General features: G+C 38.8%; 1 long non-coding RNA gene across 1 annotated transcript in view; it reads left to right on the top strand.

The window, feature by feature from the left end:
• Nucleotides 1-22475, top strand: part of LOC140625550 (uncharacterized) — a 34539-nt gene extending 12064 nt beyond the window's left edge. Inside the window, exon 3 of the long non-coding RNA XR_012024904.1 lies at nt 20794-22475. This is a non-coding gene — a long non-coding RNA (uncharacterized lncRNA). The remainder of the gene's footprint in view (nt 1-20793) is intronic.
• Nucleotides 22476-23932: the final 1457 nt, after the last annotated feature.

Genomic DNA, 23932 nt, shown 5'->3' with positions numbered 1-23932 from the left:
AGCCCGTAACCTAGTATATGTGGGAGTATATGTTGAGCCTCAGTGAATGAGTGTGTGAACCATTGATTTTGCCACCACAAGCCTATCAGCCTGGTGCGGTATTGGCACAGAGCAGCCGCTGCAGTGACACTGCTACACTACATGTGGGTCTCCTCTCATTGTGGTGGCTGAGAGACCAAGCACACTCTTTCCACATTCTTTAGAGTCTGTGTTCATGTAGTTCATGGACACCCTTTATTTCCGTGGTATTCAAGGAAATCGTGTCTAGAATAAAAGTCCTAAAGAAGAAGTGGGATTAACACTTGTTTTATTCTATAATACTCTACTTAAAATTAGAAAAGTCACATTCGTTGTCCTTCTCAGTTTATCAGATTGAACGACACAGATTTTATTACATGTGACCTCTTGGGTCATTAGCATTTCACAATCATTAACTTTTCATTACTCTTCTTTTTCAGAGCAGAAAATGTCACTAGAAGCATATGTGACATGTTTAAGAATCTTGTATAAAATATATGAACATGAAAAACATCAGGTTTTATATTTAAAAGAAAAAATCTCTTAAAATGTCTTAATTTCCAATTAAAATTTAAAACTGTTGATTAAATGCTTAAGAGTGTCATGTCTGACTGAATGACAGCTGCCATCTCTCCATCCCTGTTCAGTCTTCTTTTTCTCCTATTTAAATCATTATATTCATGTGGTTGGTTATGTCTGCAGGGCCCGGGGAACTGGGACATCAGATTTTATTATATGTGTTTGGGATTATTTGATCAACCACCCCACATTATATTAAGCAGAGAACATTGGATTTTCTAAATTGCCTGGTAAAAATGGGCCAAATCCTCCAAGTGTTTTATTATTATTATTATTATTATTATTATTATTATTTTATTTTTTACCACACTCTTTTATTTCCAGGAGTCTAACTCAGGGTTTATTCACTCTATAGGTATGCTGATGGCTTTACTGAGTATACAGGGTAAGTTGTGCACTGTACAAAAGATTCACTTTAGATTCAGTCTCTGACCAGCAGGTTTATAGCCTTTTTTTTTTTTTTTTTAGCACTGGCAGTTACAAGGTACAGAAATAACTGCATTTTTACTGAAACTTCATTGCTATTGTATCCTGGAAAAGAAATTGAGATTGTTTTTTTTCTTTTGGTGAGCATTTCCTGGCGATGATATTTTTTTTTTTTTTTAGTTTGATTGATTTATTTGAAAGAGAGAGAGCACGCACGTGTGCACCCACGTGTGTAGGGCGGGAGGGGGGAAGGGGGCAAAGGGAGAGGGAGAGAGAATCTCAAGCAAGACCCCACTGAGCCTGGAGCCCAATGCAGGGGCTTGATCCCACCACCCTGGGATCACAACCTGAGCCGGAAACAAAAGTTCTTGCTTCACCGACTGAGCCACACAGGCACCGTCCTGGTGGTGATAATTCTGAGCACACAGTAAAAGAAATGAAAGCTTCCTCATTTCACAAAAACATTTTTAATAATACAGATATGTTCATTTTAAGTGAATATGCTTTGAGACTAAAATTATCTTGGTGATACTGAGGCAAACATCAGTGCCTACGACTTGAGATCAGTGTTTTTCAGTGCGGCTCAGTTATGTGAGAGACCAATGCCTAATTTATCCTCAAAGAAACAGTCTGATTTGCCTCATAAGATTGTTTTCTAAAAACAACGAGTGAACTGTATTTATAAACTGTTCTGGAAACTCCCTGCCGAAGCTGAGAGACCAGAATATATAAATAATTGGTGTTTTCTGGCAATGGGTTGGATTATCAAAGGCAGCATTAATTCTCTTTTTAAATCGGATACAGGATGGGGATCCCTGGATGGCTCAGCGGTTTAGTGCTGCCTTCAGCCCAGGGTGTGATCCTGGAGAAGCGGGATCGAGTCCCACATAGGGCTCCCTGCATGGAGCCTGCTTCTGCCTCTGCCTGTGTCTGTGCCTCTCTCTGCCTCTGTGTCTCTCATGAATAAATAAACAAAATCTTAAAAAAAAAAATCGGATACAGGGACACCTGGGTGGCTCAGTGGTTGAACATCTGCCTTCAGCTCAGGTAATGATCCGGGGGTTCTGGGTTCGAGTCCTGCATCGGGCTCCCCGCATGGAGCCTGCTTCTCCCTCTGCCTGTGTCTCTGCCTCTCTCTCATGAATAAATAAATAAAATCTTAAAAAAAAATAAATCAGATCATTTTCTGATTACCTCCTTGTTCCCCTGAGAGGAGACGAGAGGTGTAGGCATGAGAAGACCCGGATTCATCTCTCTCTTTTCCCTCTGGCTGGTTTCAGAACAACAACAAAAGTCTTCGCAGTTCTCCTCAGAACCAAGCTGGCTTACTTTGGCTTATGTTTTTATTTGCTCTTTTCTCCTCGGCTTTGCCTTCTTTGTGCCTGTTTTTCCCTTTCCGCCTCTTCTGAGTCATATGTTGACATAACTCAGTGCGAAGCCTGGGGTTTGAAGACACTTGGACACGGTGTCCAGGTACACAGAGATTTTTGTCTGATAACGCCACAAACACTCCGCCTGTGGACTTCCTACACTCGAGACATAATATTTTCAGACACCAATCTGCCAGGCAGGTTGGCTGTGAAGACGTCAGCCTGCCAGCGGTTTGTCGGGGCTGCGAGGCCTCTCTCTACTCCTCTGACTTTGAGGCCTAGTTCTCACGTTGGCCACACTAATAAACAGAGCTTCTTTTTGAAGTGCAGGGTCTGGGAGATCTTTTTCTCCCTCCAGGCTGTGGAGAGAATAATAAAAACGACTGCTTCATCCCAAACTCTATTTTTGATGAAACAACAACTCACAACTGATCTTAGGAATAAAAGCTTCTCAAATTTTGAGCTGTTGGAGTCTGAGGTGTCGTGGCATCTTCTTGATCACTCGAGCACTTTATTTCCTGGCTGCTCTATGGCTTCATGGAAGCAGTGTGGACCGACTACCAGCGTTCCTATCTGACGTTTTCAGATGTGGCCCGTGGTGACTCTTCTGTCTTTGATTAAGTCACTTCCCTCCCCCCCCTCACATTTTTACTAATGTTTTTCCTGCTCCATTCAGATGAGGTATGTAGATATAAGATAATATGAGGGAAGGAAGGAAGCAGAACAGAGAAAACAGAGGGAAAGAAAAGGGGCAGCAAAATAAATGAGTAGAAAAGACAAAAGGGAAGTGGGACAAGATTTCTGCTTTAAAATATGGGCAAGTTTCACCAGGCGTCATTAGACAATTTGGCTTCTTTTAAGAAACAATTGTATAAAACTGCTAAGTTTCCATAAAGGAATTATCTGCATTTGAGGGCTGGCAAACAGATATGTGATAAGAAGGAACTGCAGCTGCGTCTCTCCTCTCTCTCTCTCTCAAGCACACACACACTCATACCCCCACAGTGGGATTTGGTGATCAACACTTAACCGTGTAAGAACAAGTGGCTTCACGGGGCACCTGGGTGGCTCAGTTGGTTTAGCGTCTGCCCTCTGCTCAGGTCAGGATCCCAGGGGATCGAGCCCCATGTGGGGCTCCCCACTCACTGGGAAGCTGACTTCTCTCTCTCTCCCCCTCTTCCCCTCCTCACTACTTGTGCTCTCTCTCCCTATCTCTCTTTCTCAAATAAATAAATAAAATCTTAAAAAAAAAAGAACAAGTGGTTTCAAAGATAGTGATTCTGAGTCAGCAGAATTCTTGTGCCTTTGATTTAGACCAAATGCTGTCTGCTATTTGACTTTAGACGTGCCTTAGGGTCCCTTCTAGGTCCCTTCTTGCTGAAGCCAAGAGCTTAAGGCAAAAACAAAACATGCTTTTGATGTTCATGCTACTTTAGCACCAAAATACCCTCAATATCTATGATCTATGGGAGCAGTCCCTCCCTGATCACTTAACTTTAAATAGATGGATTATTAAATAGATGGGACTTTCTCTTAGTCAGCACAGGCCAGATTTTTACAAGAAAGTGCTCTTCAGTTTGGGCTGGAGATCTTAAGAGAACTCTGAAATTTGGAGAGGATTCAGAAGAGACTATGAATGTTGACGAGAGGGTTGGAAAATGGAACTTGTAAGAAAGAGTTAAAGACGTTGGAATTGCTTATCTTGGAGGAGAGAAGAAAGGTAACCTAATAACACTCTTGCACTGTTTGAAGGTATATAATACACATAATGGTTACCAGCTGTTTTCCTTCTCCAGCAAAGAGAACCAGAGGCCAAATTCTCACACTGCACAGATCAAATGTAGGGAAATGCTTCTCAGTAGTGGTAGTTCGTGGTGTTAAAAAGATAAATGCATAACTATTGAAATTGTAAAAGAAAAAAAAACAAAAGAAAACTTTCCTGGAGTTATTTAAATACTGAATGGATTTTAAATCTCCTATTTTCTGGGAATTGGAAAATAAAATTTATGTCATGGTTCTTAAGGTTGCATCATAATTTATAAGTCTGTAAGAACAGAAACTTATTTTAAAGGAATATGTATAGATAATGGCCAAGAATCTATGAATTAGTTTCCACAGAACACATGAATTCAAGACAAAGAGACGTGATTTCCGTAAGGACATTAGATGTCAACTGTTAAGAGTGATGCTCGGCTTTCTCAGAAAAATACTACTGCCAATTGACATAAGAAAAGGAAAAATCAAGAAAGGGCAGAGGTGGACAAAGCATACAATAGATGCTAAAATCATGTAGGCACCAAGACATCAGTTAAAATGGCATGAAAAATAATCCTAGAATTTTTTTCTTTTTTCTTTTTTATTACAGTGGACTGAGCTAATTCTTCTAGTTGATCCACAAGTAGGTCTGCTTCCATGCAGAAATCTCTGTGTGAAATGATTGATTGATTGATTGATTGATTATTTCTTGAAAACTAGACAGCCAGACACAAAAGAATGAAACTGGATCACTTTCTTACACTTTACACAAAAATAAATTCAAAATGGATTAAAGACCTAAATGTGAAACCAACATGATCCTAGAGAAAAACATAGGTAGCAACCTCTCTGACAATGGCCATAGCAACTTCGTACTAGAAATGCCTCCTGAGGCAAGGGAAACAAAAGAAAAAATAATCTATTGGGACTTCATCAAAATTAAAAGCTTTTGCACAGCAAAGGAAACAGTCAACAAAACTAACAGGCAACCTGTGGACAGGGAGAAGATATTTGAAAAATGACATATCTGATAAAGGATTACTATCCAGAATATATAAGGAATTTATACAACTCAACACCCACAAAACAAATAACCCAGTTAAAAAATGAGCAAAGGACATTTATTCTGGCTTCACCAGTTTATCACTGGGAGCATTTTCTTTTTTTTCTTTTCCAACCTTATTGAGAAGTAGTTGACATACATCACGGTGTATGTTTAAGGTGTACAGCATGATCCTTTGACTTACATTGTAAATGATGACAACAGGTTCAGCTCATATTCACCATCGCCTATAAATAAAAAGAGAGAAAAAAGAAAAAAATTGTGACAACTCATAGGATTTACTCTCTTAACAACTTCTCTACATATCATACAGCAGTGTCAGCTATAGTCATCATGTTGTACATTATGCCCCTGGCATTCATTTATCTTATACCTGGAGGTTTGTACCTTTTGATCACTTCCTCTAATTCTCTCTCCTTCCACCTCCCCCCTTCACGTTAGCACAAGTCTAATCTCTCTCTCTCTCTCCATTTTAAAGAATTTTATTTATTTATTCACGAGAAGCACAGGAAGAGAGAGGCAGAGACACAGGCAGAGGGAGAAGCACGGAGTCTTATGTGGGACTTGATCCAGGACCCTGGGATTATGACCTGAGCCAAAGGCTCCACCGCTGGGCCACCCAGGTGCCCCTAATCTCTTTTTCTCTTAGTTTTGTTTTGTTTTGTTTAAAGATCTCACACACAAGTGAGATCATACAGTATCTGTCTTTGTCTGGCTTATTTCACTTAGCATAATGTCCTCAAGGTCCATCCACATTTTTGCAAATGGTAGGATTGATTCCCTTTTTTAAGGCCAAATAATATTCCTCAATGTATATATTTTCCACAGCTTTATCCATTCATCCATTGATGAACAGTTAGGTTGTTCTCATGCGTTGGCTATTGTAATAACGCTGCTATGAGCATGGGAGTGCAGGTACCTTTTTGAATTGGTGTTTCCATTCCCTTTAGATGTATTTCCAGAAATGGAATTGCTGGATCATATGATAGTTCTATTTTTTGAAGATCTTCCATACTGTTTTCCATAGCGGCTGCACCAATTTATAATCCCACCAACAGTGCACAAAGGTTTCCTTTTCTTCACATCTGTGCCAGCATTTGTTATCTCTTGGCTTTTTGATGATGGCCATTCTGACGGACATGAGGTGGTATCTCATTGTGGTTTTCATTTGCAGTTCCCTACCGACTAGTGATGTTGAGCATCTTTTTGTGTACTTGTTGGCCTTTTGCATGTTTTCTTTGAAAAAATGTCTATTCAGATCCTTTACCCATTTTTTAAATTGGGTTATTGTTTCTTTGCTATTGGGTTGTATGAATTACGTATTTTGGATAATAAGCCCTTATCATATATATGATTTGCTAATATCATATAGATTCTCATATTCATATGGATTGCTAATATCATATGTGGATTTCCCATTCCACAAATTGTTTTTTGACTTTGTTGATGGTTTCCTTTGCGGTGCAGAAGCTTTTTAGTTTGATGTCATCCCACTTGTTTATTTTTGTTGCTTGTGCTTTAAGTATTCTATCCAAAAATACTTACCAAGACCATGTCAAAGAGGTTTCTTTGTTTTCTTCTAGGTATTTCACGGTTTCTAGTCCTAAATTTAAGTGTTTAATCCACTTCAAATTAAATTTTGTGAGTGATGTAAGGTAGTCCAGTTTCATTCTTTTAAATGTGAATCTCAAGTTTTTCCAGCACTGTTAATTGAAGAGATTTTCTATTCTCCACTGAGTATTCTTGACTCCCTGGTCAAATATTGGCAGACTGTATATGATTGGGTTTATTGGTTTATTAAATATGGGTTTTTTCCTGGGCTCTCTCTTCTGTTCCTTTAGTCCATTTGTCTGTTTTTATGCTAGTTCCTTCCTATTTTTTCGTTACTTTTTTTTTTTTCATTACTATAGCTTTCTACTACAGCTTGAAATCAAAAAGTGTGATGTCTCCTGAATTGTTCTTCTTTCTCAGGACGTTTTTGGCTACTTGGGGCCTCTTGTTGGTCCATATAAATTTTACAAGTATTTTTTTATTTCTGTGAAAATGCCATTGCAATCTCAATAGGGATGGCATTAAATCTACAGATGGCTTTAGTAATATTCATGTTTTAACAATTAAATCTTCTGATCCATGATACAAGATACCCTTCCGTTTATTTGTGTCTTTTTAATTTCTTCCTTCAGTGGCTTGTAGTTTTCAGAGAAGAGATCTTTCACCTCCTTGATTAAATTTATTGCTAAGTATTTCATTGTTTTTGATGCTATTGTAAATTGCATTGATTTCTTTTTCAGAAAATTCAGTTACTAGGAGCCTTTCTTTATGTTGAGTAGAATCAAAAATGTTCACATAATTCTCTGTGAGTAGGCACAGAGAGCTTTGTATTTCAGACTTAGGCAGAAACAAATCATCTGCAATGAAAATATGGTATTAATAATCTCCAGTGGAAATATACCAGTGCCAAAGGCTTTGGATTAAATCATAAGAGGAAAGGTTTAGATTTTTGTCTTTAGATTTCATTCGAGGAGAAAAAAAATGCAGAGAATTTGTTTATATAGTAGTGGCTTTGCTTGAAGTGTCCCTTTTGCAAAATAGTTAATTAAGGAGATTAAAATATTTTTAAATTTTGTTATGGACATTTTCCAACATTCAGAAGCAGATAGGATGGTATAATGAATCCCATGTACCCATCACTAGTCATTCAACAATTCTTAATGATCTATATTCCTTTTTCATCTACTCCCATTTATCCCCTCCATTGTTGTTTCTTTTCTTTTCTTTTTTTTTTTTCTTTTTTTTTGTTTAGTTTTTTAGTAGCATTTAAATGCACTTAAAATTCCTTTGGGAATTTCTGATATTTTCTATTTTCGTAGATAACTAAAATATAAATATCTTTATTAGTCAATATACCCAGACTTTCACACTGATTAATATTTTGTTTCAGAATACTAGCTGTGTTAGTTTCCTATTGCTGCTGTAACAAATGCTGTGGCTTAAAACAACACATATGTATTATCTTATAGCTCTGGAGGAGGGATGTCTGAAATGGGTCTTGCTGGGCTAAAAACACAATGTCAGCAGAGCTCTATTACCTTCTGCACATTCTAGGGAAAATTCATTTTTGTTTTTGTTTTTGTCCCCCCCTCCTCCCCAAAGCTTTTAGTGGCTGCCCACATTCCTTGGCTCAGGACTCCCTTCCATCTTCAAAATCAGGATTGTCAATTGAGTCTTTCTGATATTGAATCACTCTGGTACTCTCTTCTGTCCCCCTTTTGCTCAGACCCTTGTGATTAGTTTGGGCCCACCTGGATAATCTCCCCAATTCAAGGTCAACTAATTAGCAACCTTAATTCTATCTGCAACCTTAATTCCCCCTTGCCTCATAACCTAACATATTCACTAGTTGTGGACATGAATGGACATATTTTACATTGACTCACAAATACACATTTAAACCTTTCATGTTAAATATATAATGTAGATTTAACAGCTATGGAAAAATAGTCAAAAGGCATTTTGCTAAATGCAATGTGTTGAGTCTATCTCTAATTTGGTGGACTGGTTTATTAACTCACTGTGAAATCTGAAAAAACACAGTAGTAATTACTTCACAGTTTGTAAAGTAAAAAAGACAAAAACCAGCCGCAAAAACAACCATTTGATAGCCAATAGATCAAGTATAGGTAGAAAAGTTTGTATTGGACCTTCTTAGAATCTTAACATCACTAACACTACCATCCATAAAGTTATTTATCCCAGAATATTTCTACAGCTCTGTTGCCTTGGATACCTCAACCATCTGAAATATTAGGTACTTTCTATCTGGATTCTTAATTTTTTCTTCTATAAACTGCCTTAGGCCCCCAAGCCATATCCAAACACTTCTTTTTTTTTTCTTTTTAAAAGGATTTTATTTATTTATTCATGAGAGATGGAGAGAGAGACAGAGAGACAGAGACAGAGACAGAGACATAGGCAGAAGAGAAGCAGGCTCCATGTAGGGAGGCTGATGTGGGACTCAATCTCAGGTCTCCAGGATCACAACCTGAGCCAAAGGCAGATGCTCAACCACTGAGCCACCCAGATGTCCCAAAACATTTCTTTTTCTTCCATTTTGTTCCCTTCCATGCTCATACAAGAATTAGAGAAGTGCCTTACAGCAGACAGAGAGAGTGTGATTTCACTGCTGCCCCCAGCAGAAAGACTACAGATGTGGAACACATGTGTATAATAATTATGTGAAAAATTCTGTGTGGTGCTTTTATAAGAAAGTGACAATGATAAATATTTGTATGTTTGGTGTTCATATTATTTATTTATTTTTGGTGTTCGTATCATTTAAACAAAACCATCAACTTACTGTGTCTTACAATCTTTCTTACAGATTTCACTGAAAGCAATTTATTACTATACATATACATTTTTTTCTCTTGAGCTTGGGAGAATGAGAGCTTTGCCCTGTCTCCAGATTCAGGATGAACTGGTTTATCTCTTTCCTTTTTCTGTTCTAGATGGAAATGTTTTGAAAGGGAAGAGAAATACCTTCCTTGCAGAGGCCATGCTCCATTGAGGCAGCATGAACATTAGAATCTGATGAAATCCCAGCTCAGCCACTTGAGCTACTTGATATCTTTGAGCCTTTGTTTCTCAAATGCAAAATGAGGCTAACAATATAATTCATTAGATTGCTGTGAGGAAATATGGGATGATATATAGAAAGCAGCTAATACAGTATCTGGTGCACCAAAGACATCTTCTTTCTACCCCTTCCTGTTGAAAAGGAGGCTGTACCATGAGAAAAACACTTTGGGAACCACACAAATTTGTTTTGCAATAAAATTAATTAATTAATTAATTAATTAATTAATTAGAAAAATTAATTTTTCTATTCATGAGTATCATGTGAAAAATGCCAAATAGGACTTTCACAAAATTTGTAGGGTATTGTTCAGAAAGGTCTGATTTAAAACTTAGGTTATATGGTATATCATAAAAATCATTTAGAGGGTCCTGGGGTACCTCAGAAAAGTAAGCAGTCATCACCCAGGATTTAATGAGGGATCTGAATAAATATCATTTAAGAGGAAACTCTATCATATGTAGTAATATACCACAGATGAAATATAATAAAATACTGATTTCAAATAGTCCTCCCAAATGGCAACCCACATGGACAGGTGCTCTGCAAGGCAGGTATGATTTGTGACCAGACTACTTTTCATATGGGAAGCTCTTTTGTGGATTTCTCTGGACAGAAGTAAAGCATAAACCTGTTCTTTAATGAATGATGGTTAATGAGTCTTTCAAACATCTGAAGATAGCCAACATGAGATGTGTGATCTCTTTTCAATTTCTTCACCATCTGTGAGTCACAAATTCTGTGGTTCTTCTGCATGGGCCCAAGGCCCCTCCTCTGCTTATGGAAAGAAATGTCTTCTGGGGAAAGAGGACACCAAGAAACAGAAAGTATCCAAGAAAAAAAAATCTGCTGAGTCAACCAGAAGACAGAGCAGAAAACATTTTTGGTGAAGGTAAAGGACAACAACGTGGTAAGAATTGCATAATCAGCTAAACAGTTGTTTCCAAGGAAATGACAGGCGTTCTGTATGTTGGGTGGGAATGGGAGTTTCAGATTTATCAACACATATTTATGTGTTTAGGATTATTTGTGTTTGTTGGTAAAGAGCTCAGACTAGAAGTCTTTGTTTACTCCCTGAAGATTTAATAAGCCAATTTGTTTCCTGTCTTCCATCTCATCCACAGACAGTATCTTTCTAAATAGGATACTAGGTTGTATGCATGAAGTTAAGCAAATATGGAGTGGGAAAATCACCTCATTGAAATAGATCATGGGAATGGCCTTAATTTACAGGAACATTAGGAAATTCTCAGAGTGGCCTCACCTACTGAGGAGATAAATGCTTAAGGCAATATTCCATCCTAAGCAAACTTCTGTGGCTGGAATACGTGTTTTGTATTTGACAGCAAGTTCAGTAGAACATCACCTCCCAACTCAGATCTGTACTGAATGCTGGGAAAAGAAAAAGGGTTGAATGAACCAAATAGGGCTTGCTGCAAAAATATCCTCATGTATAATCAAAATCTAGAAAGTGGGTGGTTCTGAATTTGGCCTGGCTTTACATAAAATACAAAACAGGGCAGGATGGGAGGACTGTTTTCAGAAGTTAGATTCTACAATTTCACAGATAAGATAATTTCACAAGCAAAGGTTTTGAAAGCATACATGAGAAGAAATTGCAGTCATCAAAGAGGAAGCAATTAAAGCATTTCACAAGAATTTCAGAGGAACAGGGTCAAGATACTGTCACAATCTGACAGCCTTCAGGAGGAGGTGGAAAGCAGATGGGAGGATAAAGTGGTGGGAAGAGAGACGGGAGTGTGAGGTTCCTCTAGGACTTCCGCTGAGTCAGCAAACCTTCCCAGATTAAAAAAAAATCCTGGATTCTTTTGACTAAATCTTCCATCGATGAAAGCACTCCTGCTAGGGACCCAGAAGTGGGTGCACATGTGTATAAAGGGCTTTGATGTCTGATATCAAAAGCTGGATTTCTGATGTAACTCACATCTGAGAGAATTCAGATAGAAAACAAAAAGTGGCAATAATTCGTTGACCTCGGTTTAACCCTGTTTCGAAAATAAAATCCTCTATTTGTTAATGTTTTATACTTATGAAAACTTCTTACGACCTTTATATCCTTGATTCCTATGTATCAGTGATACATTCAAACTAGTCATGAATGTGACAGGAAGGGAGAGGAGAGAAGGAGAAGGAATATTCCTAGGACGTGGTTCTTTGTGCATCAAGGTTGGATGCTGTCCTTACTATGGAGCAAGAGCATCTGGGTCTGAGTCTGGTGGGCAAGGCCAAAAGGGAGGTTGGACTGGGGCAATTTTTTCTGGAAAGTTATGACCATTGGTTGTCTACTCATAGACTACCTGTTTGTTACCTCTTCAATGCTGGCATGAGGTAGTGTAACTCCTATTAGGGGTGAGGAGACATGAAGTAACTTGCCATATGACCACTAGAGGTGAAGCTAGACTTTGATTTAGTTCCGTCTGAATTCAAAATTCCAACTGTGTACCCTCCACCACATTTTCATCATTTTTGGAGTGGTGCACATTGTTGAATGTTTACTTCACCCAAATGAAGTGTGGAATGAAAATATATTTCAGTGCTATTTTTAGTTTATCTACCATTTCACATTGCTTATCACACTGCTCCCTTCTACATGCAAAGCATATAGGGGTGCCTGGGTGGCTCAGTCGGTTAAGTGTCTGCCTTTGGCTCAGGTCATGATCCGGGGGTCCTGGGATCGAGTCCCACATGGGGCTCCCTGCTCAGCGGAGAGTCTGCTTCTCCCTCTCCCTCTGCCATTCTGCCCCCAGCTCATGCAGTCTCTCTTTCACTCACTTGCTGTGGCTCAAATAAATAAAATCTTTAAAAATATATATGTAATAATATATTTATATAGAAATTATGCATAATTATATATAATTTATTTAATATGTAATAAATACATAAAAATAATAAGTACATATTAATAAAATAATTAAGTATAAATCAGCTCAATGTATTTTGATGTATTGGGTCAGTTCTGCAATGCTATTAGTGTATCCATATACCACTCTTTCACAGAGTTTGACGGAGAAGAGTAGAAGTAGGGGAAATCCTGCGTTGCAGGGAATCCCTGCCTCTTACTAACCCCTCAAAAATCACTTACCCATGTCTTCTAGAAATTGGCTATGTACTCCCTTTCTGCCTATTCCTGGATATAATCCTATACTGGAAGACTTACATGTTGGAGCAAACTTTGAAAAACCAGAATGTTTTAAAAAATCAAAGAATAAAACCTGCAGAGGCAGTGATGGACCAGTTCATAGGATGCGGTTTAGCCACCCGTGTTGCTGGCTGGCACAGACTTTTAGCCCTTTCTACATTCTTGACTTTAATGACTTTGCTGTCAGGGTCCATGTGATTTAAATTCAGTGGTCATCTCCCAGCTTTTCCTACGGTAAGTCAGTTTCTCAAATTCATTGGGTGAATGGTGCCAAGTCTTGGTTTCAGACAATTGCAACACCTTACTAAAAGACCATGGGAACTAAATAGAAGAGGGAAAATCTCCATTATGTGTTTTTATCCTGTTTGATTAATTTCCCATTCAGTGCTTAAAAACCATTTTGATATGTCATGAGAAATTTGGACAAAAAGAGGTGAGAGGCTGGGGTAATATTTGTACTCTACTGAAATATGCATGACCAGCACTAGGATCAAGAGAAAGAGGTTTGTCCTTTGCACCTTCATCAGACTCCTTATCCATCTTTCCCTCACCTCCTTTCTGTTCAGAGCTTCCTGGAAAATATATTATTATGGCAGTTTAATGAGCATGTTCTAATTATAAGGAAATACTTTTTTTCTTCTGTATTAAAATTCATGAGAGATAATTTTTTTGAAATTTCTGGCTTTGAAGCAGTCTCCAATTTGCATAAAAATTGTAAGTACAGTACCAAGAATTCTTCTCTCTCTGTCTCTGTCTCTCTGTCTCTCTGTCTCTCTCTCTCTCTCCCAATCTTTCCCTCTCTCTTTTTCTGCCCTGCACCATTTGAGAATAAGTTGGTGGTAGGATTCTCTATTATACCCAAAAACTTTATCATGTATTTCCAACAAACAAGAGCATTCCCTGACATAAATGCAAAGTCTTCACCAAAATTAGGAAATTAACATTGCTTTATAATGATGCTCTAATTCTCAAACTCCATTCAAGTGTTGCCAAATGTCCTAGTAACATTCTGTATAGAAAATCCATCTCAGGATCCCATGTTGCATTTAGTTGTCATCTCCAGAGACTATGTCAAATCAGAACAGTTCCTTGGTCTTTCCTTGACTTTCATCACCTAGGCACTTTTGTCTCCCAGACTTATTGATATATAAATGACATATAACATATAATGACATGATATATAAATGACATATTCTGTAAGTTTAAAGTGTTCAAAGTGGTGATTTGGTGCATAACTATTGTGAAAGGATTACCACAATCAAGGACACTACAGGAAAAGAAAACTGTAGGCCAATATCTCTGATGAATATAGAGATTCTCAAATGTTCTCAACAAAATCCTAGCCAAGTGAATTCAACATCACCCCCCCCAAATACACACACACACACACACACACACACACACACACACACTCCCCATGTGGATACCCTCCTCCTCACCTGTTTGGATTCCAATACCCTGTGATGGGCTACCCGAGACACAAACTCAGAATTTTTTTTTTCTTCTAACATTTTATTTATTTAAGAGAGAGAGAGAAAGAGAGAGAGCATGAGCAGGAGGACGGGCAGAAAAAGAGGGAGAAGCAGACTCCCCACTGAGCAGGGAGTCCAATGCAGGGCTCCAAGCAGGGCTCCATCCCAGGACTCTGGGATCACCACTTGAGCCTAAGGCAGACACTTAACCGACTGAGCCACCCAGGTGCCCTCAAACTCAGACTTTGATACGGTAAACCAGGCCAATGCTCCATCTTCCTCAACTGGACGCTAGTTCCAACTTGTCCAGGCTCCAAATTGTATAGACACTCTCCTCATTTGACGTTCCATATTGGGCTGACTCCTGCACAGATGTCCTTCTGACTCAGTTCGGGGTTCACTACCCCCTCTCTGGGCCACCATTCCCCATGAGGATGATCCACTCACACTGCTCCGGCTCTAACTCTCCATGGAGGGTGCTGCATTTTCACAGGAGCCCTTCACCGGACTCAGGCTCTGACATCCCATTGTGGGTGACTGTACGCATGGATATCCTCCTTACCTTTTCCGGCGTTAGCACTGTGCTCTGGGCCATTATTGGGTGCCAGCTGTGTTTAAAACACAAAACTGATTTGTTCAGCCTCACCTAACACCATTCAAATAGAATTGTCAGGGAATGAAAGAGGAGAAAGGAGGGAGGGGAAGGGGAAGAGAGAGAGTTTTGAAAAAAAAAAAAAAGTTGTTCTGAAGCTGAGTAACATCACACAAGAAAGACAATTTAAAAAATCACCTCATATAACAACCAAATTGAGGTTACAATACTTTCAAAATGGTGTAGCTGAAGAGTACCAGGATTTTACTGAAAAAAGGCTCTACAATTAAAACAAAATTTGGAGAAAGCGTACTTAATGCTTTCAATTACACTTTAAGAGATTTTGCATAATTTTTAAAACACAATTTACAAACTTTTTCAAACCTGAGTATTAAGCATTGAATATCTTTATTTTCCAAATAATGTGTTATGGTTTTAAGAAAAAGTAGAAACACTTTTGGAATGCTTGCCTTTTTTCCAAAGGAAATCTTAGAGGAAAATAAATGTCAGTCTGATATAAAAACTAAGTAGTTCGGGTAACTGTTATGGAGAAAAACAGTAATACCAAAAAAAAAAAAAAACCCACAAAAAAGACCAAAACAAAAAAAAAACCCCACCAACACCTATTACTTGTACTCCCAATAAAATGAAATTTCACTTTTAGAATTATAATTTTTCTCCCTGTCAGTGTAAATACCACTGTTTTCTTTGCCATGGGCTTTGTGATTGTGCAAGCCATTTATAAAAGCAGAAAGTGTCACTACCAACTATTCCAACAGTATGAGGGACAAGCCTAACAAGATATACTTAAGAAAATAATTTCTCTCTGTATCCCAGGGTTTCCTTTCACTCAATGAAATAGTTAAGATTTGGGAAATGACTGATGTGGGAAAGTGAGGAAGAGAAAGAATATCACAGTTTGGAAACTATTTTCAATTTGGCATAAAAAAGAGTTATACTTGTTACTTGGAAAATTCTTGTGTAGTAATTAAACTCATATTTTTCAGGTCTTTTAGGCTCTGAAATTAAAAAAAAAAAAAAAAGCTTTGGGGCACCGGGTGGCTCAATTAGTGAAGCATCCAACTCTTGATTTTGGTTCAGGTTATGATCTCAGGGTTATAAGATGGCGTCATTCATCTGGCTCTGTGCTGGGTGTGGAGCCTGCTGAAGGTTTTCTCTCTTCTCCTCCTTCTGCCCCTCTCCCTCTTAAAAAAAAGCTTACTGTATATAAAGTGTTACTGTAAATTTCTAAAGGTTATGATTTCAGATCTACGTAAGCTATATGAAATAGAGAACTTAAGTGATTTAAATGATTTGATTTGAAAACACATCTACCTTTTTCTTTGGTATTTATACATACATTCAGTCTCCTGGATAATTAGCTTAACCACATTCTTCATTTTGCTTGCAACAGGAGTAACTGTTCCTATAGCTTTAGAGGCCTTCAGGGCCTTCAAAATATGCAGATGCCTCAGACTCATGGGGAAAAAATGCTCTATGGCAATAAGGTGGACCACTTTTTCCTCTAGATGCTCCTGAGATCATACTCTCGACAAAATGGCATAATCCCCTTAAGGTGTGAGCTGGAAGAGGGGAAGTTTTAATATAGTATCAAGGAAAGGGACAATAATTTAGAGTAGAATGTTGTCTTACGATAACCTAGAAAAAAAGCCTGAGATGAGGATCCTTGTGCAGGAAAATCTATAGAAGACCCAAAATCCTCCTTCCTGAGGGTCCTGAGCCTCTGAGTACCAGGCCTGTGTTAGGTCATGGGCATGGTGCAGGCCACAGTAAGACAACCTGAAAGTAACCAAGAGATGACCCAGTGACTCCCCTAAGTACTATACACATTCCTTCTTTCCCTCCTTAAGTAGAAATAGTCCTACCTTCTCACAACAATCGAGAGCAAATTCCCTCACCAGTGTAGGAAGTCCTTTCTTTGTTGATCTGGCACAAAAAAATACCCAGATAGCAACCAAAGCTTTAGGTTTCAAGTGACTTTCACTGTGTTCTCCTGTAGAAGCATTTCCCCTCCAAGAACCAGAAATGAAAATTCCTCAAGTTGATCATGGGTGGAGTGGGTGATGTTGAATTCCTAGCTCCACTCCTTGGGTACCAGATCCATACTTTCTAGTTATAGGGCACACAAGACCAATACAATCACCATCAGTTAAAATTCTTTGCTGCATGCTAAAGAGTAATGCCTTAGCTGTGTGTCTTAAACTGACTGAGCCACTCAGGTGTCCCTAGCTATATGTCTTTAAAAGGTCTTTCCACTGCTATGTCATACCAGTTGCTTCTGGATGGTGTGATATGTGGCATGATTCATAGAGCCTGTGGTCACGTGCTCACCATTGAACTTCATTGGTTGTAAAGTGGGTCCCTTGTTCCAAAGTAATGCTATGGAAGCTGCTAAGCCAATGAACCAGACCAGTGTGTAGTAAAGACCAGCTCATCTCTGGAAGACATTTTGTCCTGATTGGGAGAAACAATTGCTCCTTCCAAGATAGAGTATCCAGCTTAGAATGTATAGCTGGTCTTGTCTTGGGGAAAGAGACACATTCCTAGGAACTCCCAAGCAAAGCAGTTTCAATCACCCAAGGACAATGTTCCAGGAAGGTTGCAAGTGTGAGCTGTTACCAGCAACAGCTACAACAGCCAGTATAGAAATTTCCAAGCATCTGGGCTTTTGAGCCCTTCCCATCATCTCATGAGGAATACGGATCATGTTCTCAGATGGCCACAGAAGCCAGCCTGGTAAAGTAATAGAGTGGAGTATGCCAAGTGGGAGCTGTGGCCAACTTGAGAGCTAACGCCCAGTCTAAAGGGAGATGCCAGTTCATCATTGCCAGCGTTGTTGCCAAATCTTTTCATTCTTCATGACTACCTGACAATCTAGATTTATTTTCACGCAAAATCTCTCAATTTTTAAAATGTCGACAATCATATCATCAGTTTTTCTAAAAGAAAACAGATGAAATACCCCAATTAGTGTAAATGGAAGAGTGGGAATGGTGGAGAATAGATTTGTAGGAGCAAATGGAAAATACCCAGCACAACAACCAATTCAGAGTATTTTTTTGAAGACTTTTCTTCTTCTTCTTCTTCTTCTTCTTCTTCTTCTTCTTCTTCTTCTTCTTCTTCTTCTTTTACTCATTTACGAGTGAGAGAGGCAGAGAGAGCAGAAACAGAGGAAGAGACAGAGGGAAAGAGAGAAGCAGACTCCCCACTGAGCAGGGCACCCCACTTGGGTCTCAATCCCAGGACCTGGAGATCATGGCCTGAGCCAAAGGTAGATGCTTAACCATCTGAGCCACCCAGGCACCCTCAATTCAGAATTTTTGAAAGCACTCTGGATTAACATGTAAACCTTGTAGTAGTCTGCTTGGACTGCCATAACAAAATACCATAGACCAGGTGGTTTAAACAACAGAAATTTATTTTCTCACAGTTCTAGAGGCTGGAAGTCTGAGATCAGGGTGTCAGCATGGTTGGTTTCTGATGAGATACCTCTTCCTGGTTTGCATCTGGCCACCTTCTCACTGTGTCCTTACAGAGCCTTTTCTTGGTATGTGCATGAGGAGAGACACACTCATGGTGCCCCCCACCCCATCCCTGAGAGAGAGAGAGAGAGAGAAAGGAAAGATCTTTATCATGCTTTATTGTGTCTCTTTTTATAAGGACATTAATCCTATAGAATCAGTGCCTCACCCTTATGACCTCATTTAACCTTGATTACAACCATGGAGGCCCCATTTCCAAATACAGCCATACTGTGGGTTAGGGTTTTTAATATATAAATTTGGGGGAAGGAAGACACACTCAGTCTATGATAGGCATCAAATAAGATACTTAGGTAAAACAAAACAAATGAAACATGTCCTCAAGCTAGCACTGGAACACCGGTGTTTGATCTCTGATACAAACACAACAAAGTGCCTACACATACAAGGTTGGCCCTAAATCCACTGCATTTTTTTGTCCCAAGCTGTGATGAGTTAGACAGTATTTGGATCATAGTATTTGATTTACTGTTTAATTGATCACCCCAAGTTTTCACCTGTAAAAAGAAATAATGAGAAATCTGGGAAAATTATAGAACTAGAAAATATGTTCCATGCTTTTCACTTGAGATGAATTATTCGGTTCAACAAGTATTGACCTAGTAATTGTCTTGTTCTTTTTTATTTCAAACTGAGCTCTGCATTCAAAGGCAGTATGCAGAGGAACAGAGAACTAAAAACAATGTAGAACTGAGAATAGAAATCAGGTGTGTTGTCACTCTTGGTAGCAGAGCAAGTTAAGATGTTTCAGCTGGGGTATTTTAATAGCGCTTTCAATCAGAAACCGTAAAGGAGCCCAAAGAGCTGAAGACTTTGTCATCTAGTACCCAAAAGTAATTTCCCTATATCTACATTGACATCAAAAGTGTCCTACTGTAGACCCATTGAATCAGAAACTCTGGGGATGGCGCTCAGTAATCTGTTTTACCAAATCCTCCAGGTCCATACAGCAGCTTGGGAGCCACTGCTGTATATTAGTGGAAAGGTAATTCTGGTGAACACGTCTGTTTGAAAACCATTGCTCTATATTAACATGCTGATGGAAGGAGGTAGAGCCAGGAGGAGAAGGGCTAGAAACTGACATTTCACGAAGCTTCTACAATGTCCCAGGCACCCTAGTAGGAGGTCCAGCGGTGCATCAGATATGAGCCAAGTATATCCAATTCCAAAGACCATGTGTTCAACCCCTTTAATCAAACTCCCTCCTTAAATATATTAAGTATCTTTATTCGTCCAAATCTTTCATATATGTTGTCTTATTTAATCTTTACAAGAGCTCTTGAGAGGTAGGCTCTATTATCCCCATTTTACAGATTAAGCAAATCAGGCCAAAAGAAGGCATTTTCTCACTGTGGCATGGTTGGGATTTACACTCAATTCGGATTGTCACAAAGCCAGTGTTCTCACCTTGTCTCCCTACACCAAGTTGATTCCTTCGTTTGTTAAATCTTTACTTCTGGTTGCCATTACCTGCCTGCTGCTCATCTGTTTTCTGTGTTAGAGGATTCAATCTTTCTCAATTGGCATGTCTCAGCTGAACCACAGAACACAGGAAATGGTTCAAGTGGCTTTTTTCTCACTTCTCCCAAGGTTGGTCTTTAGTGCGAGGCTACCTGCATGGGTGGGGCTGGGGAGAACCAATTCATTACCCATAATGGAAGTCTTAGACATAAGGACTCCATTCTTTCACAGAAACCCCTGAAGAAAGCCTAGAAGACATATGGAAAACCATTTTTATTAACTCATCTGCCAATTCAATTTACTCCTTTAAACTTCCTCTTTGGGGATCCCTGGGTGGCGCAGCGGTTTAGCGCCTGCCTTTGGCCCAGGGTGCGATCCTGGAGACCTGGGATCGAATCCCACATCGGGCTCCCGGTGCATGGAGCCTGCTTCTCCCTCTGCCTGTGTCTCTGCCTCTCTCTCACTGTGTGCCTATCATAAAAAAAAAAAAAAAAAAAAAAAAAAAAAAAAATTTAAACTTCCTCTTTGAATATCTTCCTTTAGTCAGAAAATGTGCCAAGAGGAAGCATGCTGTAATTGAGAAAACACTGAAGTGGGGTGGGGGTGGGGGGGCGGGAATTTTAAATCCGTCACCTCTGCTAGGTAGATGTGCCTTACTTGATAATTCATTTCTATTCCTGGCCTCTGTTTCTTCACAGGAAAATATTGTCTGAATTCATGAACATCAAAGACCATTCTGTCCAGCTCTAGCATTCTACTGTTTATGAAAAGAAATCGAGCCCTACTATCAAATCATCCAATCATTCCAATGAAGGAAAGAGAAACCAAAGAAGGGAATATACATGTCTTGTTATTGTGTGTATATACCTTTATGTATAATCACCTATGACCCTTTGGATATTATTGTATGTGGTTTTCTTCCTGATAATAGTGGGTTTCTGGACACATTACCACCAAATATAGTGCCCTTGGCATGTTGAATATTTTAAGCTGAAGAAGTTTGAGAAAATGACAGAAGCAAGAAGATCACTCTGACCATCCCCCTTCCGACTTGACCTTTCTTCCTTAAAACAGATCATAAAACCCTCATGTCAGAGGTAACCTTCCTCTACTCAGGGAAAAGGAGCATCTTTATCTCTGAAGACAAGGGGATACCAAGGAGGATTCTAAGAAACAGGCCTTACTAAGTTTCCTCCAGTTTACTATGCTTACCACATACTCCTTAACCTGTCTTATTCTAACATGCTGTTGACTTTTCATGAACCTAGCATAAAAATACACAGGCTTAACTGTTTCTTTGGGTTTCTTGGGCTCCTGTGTCACATAAGACCTATATTGAATAAATTTGTTGGATTTTTTTTTTTTTCAGTTTAACTTTTAGACCCACCCAGCAATCCTAAGAGGGTTACAATTTTTTTTCTCTCTCCTGTAATACACACAATTATTTTCTTGGGTACATTTTTGTAAAAATCTTTGTTCTTAAAGTATTTTCACTTAGCATTCATATGAGGATTAAGGGTGATAGTTATGGTAACCCTGACAGTTTTTAAGAACTCTTTATGATGTCCTGGATCTGACCTACTTATGGCACTTAATTTGATTCAGTCCAATACAATCAATTTTATTCTGCAGCATTTTCCCATGTGCATCCCCTGTAAACATTACATTAACTCACGGAAACCTGGCTCGAAATTCTCTTCCAGTGGAAAAGTTAATGCCATGAGTGAGTAGGCTGGCTAATTAATAATTTTAGAGGTTATGGTGAAATGTTCCTTAGTAGGAATTTCCATTTTGGAAGAGCAGAGCCTATTTTTTTTCTTGTCCTGAGTGATATGCATGATATAAAACTTTTCATATCTCTAAAGGCTTAAACTAGAAGCTACTGTTGGTTGGCCTTTTTTTTTTTTTTTTAAGTGTTTCTCCTAGCAGGAGAATAATAAAAAGTATTGCCTTTTATAATCATTCACCAGCGAACAGTCCATAGATTCATCAAATGAAAAATTCTTCATAAAGAAAATCCAAAACATACTAATCAAGCAAACCTAGGCAAGTTTGCATATTTTTGCAGAAAATTAGATTAGTCAAAGTAAGACTTAGATAATGTTCCAAATCTCTATCAACTCATTTGTTTGTAGGTTCATCAGAAGAGGATTTAACTGGCCAAAATGAGGGGGCAAGGAAGTAAAAGTCTCCTAATGTTTAACTGCTTGCAGCTGCTAACTTTGTATCCAGCCAATAACGATTTATAAACAGTACATTCTTTGTTTCATGCTGAGGTTTCTCCATATACAAAAAAAAGGATGAAATTCAGCATAGTTACTTTCAGCCTATGACAATTGTGGACCAAACTAATAATTGATAGAGGACAAAAAATGAGAAAGTGGCACTCTGAGAAAGAACTGATGTCAAGAATGAAAAGGAATGACCTCTTAAAACCATCCCCAGGATAGGCAACTGTAATGTTTACAAGCTTATAAATACTTTTGCTAAAGCATTTGATCTGTACAGATATTTGGTCAATAAAAGCATCTTTTTTACCCCCAAAGTTGTAAATGCACAGATTTGTCAAAATTATCTAAAGCTCTCCCAAATAAAATCAGTATTTCTTCTCTTTCCGAGAATTGGAAGCCAACAACTTTCAGGTATGACTAACTAACTGTGACAGACTCTACAGACATGAATACTAAGCGTATGTGTGTCATAGGTATGTGGAATGTTCTTCTGTGATCAAGCAGAATTAAGAACGAGGTTTTTCCAGCATGTCAAAAATTAAGTTTAATCCTAATTGGACTAAACAAGAGGTGGACATAAATTATTGCCTTTGAATTTTAATTACCATTTTTAGTTTTTGCTAGTGTCCTACATATCATCTATTGTATAATTTTGGCACTCATTCTTCTATTCGTTCACTTGGTAGTGTTTATTGGCCCCTCACCATATGCCATGCACCATGATGGGCAATGTGAACACAAGTGATCAGCAGTCAAGATCCCCATCCTTGCATTTCAGTGAGGGAGACAAACAGTAAACACCCAACTGAGTTAAATCAATGACTTTTTTTAAAAAAAGATTTTATTTAGTTATTCATGAGACACAGAGAGAGAGAGGGAGAGGCAGAGACACAGGCAGAGGGAGAAGCAGGCTTCATGCAGGGAGCCCGATGTGAGACTTGATCCTGGGACTCCAGGATCACTCCCTGGGCCAAAGGTGGTGCTAAACCGCTGAGCCACCCAGGCATCCCCAAATTAATGACTTTTAAAACAGAGACTCAAAGGGGGAGAAACAGTCATCATGTGATGAATTAAGGAAAAAATCTTTCAGGAAACCAGAAAAGACAGAGGCTGGTGTGACAGGACTTAAGTAAGGAGGAGAGTACTGTGAAATAGGGAGGACAGGGTCATGGGGAATTTTGTAAGATATGGGGAAAAGTTTGGATTTTACTCTGATGCAATAGGAGCCCTCAAAAGGCTTTTACTCAAGAGAGTAACATGGGAAAAATCCCTATTTAGCATGATCATCTGGCAATTCTATTTAGCATGAGAATCTGGCAATTCTCCCCTATGTGGAGAATAGTTTTGAGAGGTGCTTCAATCGACGAAATAAGGATATAGATTAGGTAAATATTTCAGCAACTCAGGTCAGAAATGTTGAACAAAAATGTATTTTATAGGTTGGACCCTCAGCGTTTGCTCAGGATGACCCCCAGACTTCTAGCCTTAGTAACTGGATAGAAAAGGATTGTGCCATTTCCTAAGGTAGGGACTACTGGGTGAGGGTCAGGTGGATGGGGGTAGAAGTGGGTATTAAGGAAAGTATTGTAAATTCCATTTTGGTTGC

Source organism: Canis lupus, chromosome 36, assembly GCF_048164855.1.
Source record: "Canis lupus baileyi chromosome 36, mCanLup2.hap1, whole genome shotgun sequence".
NCBI lineage: Eukaryota > Metazoa > Chordata > Mammalia > Carnivora > Canidae > Canis > Canis lupus.
Note: the sequence above shows the minus strand (reverse complement) of the source record. Positions and strands in the feature narration are given on the sequence as shown.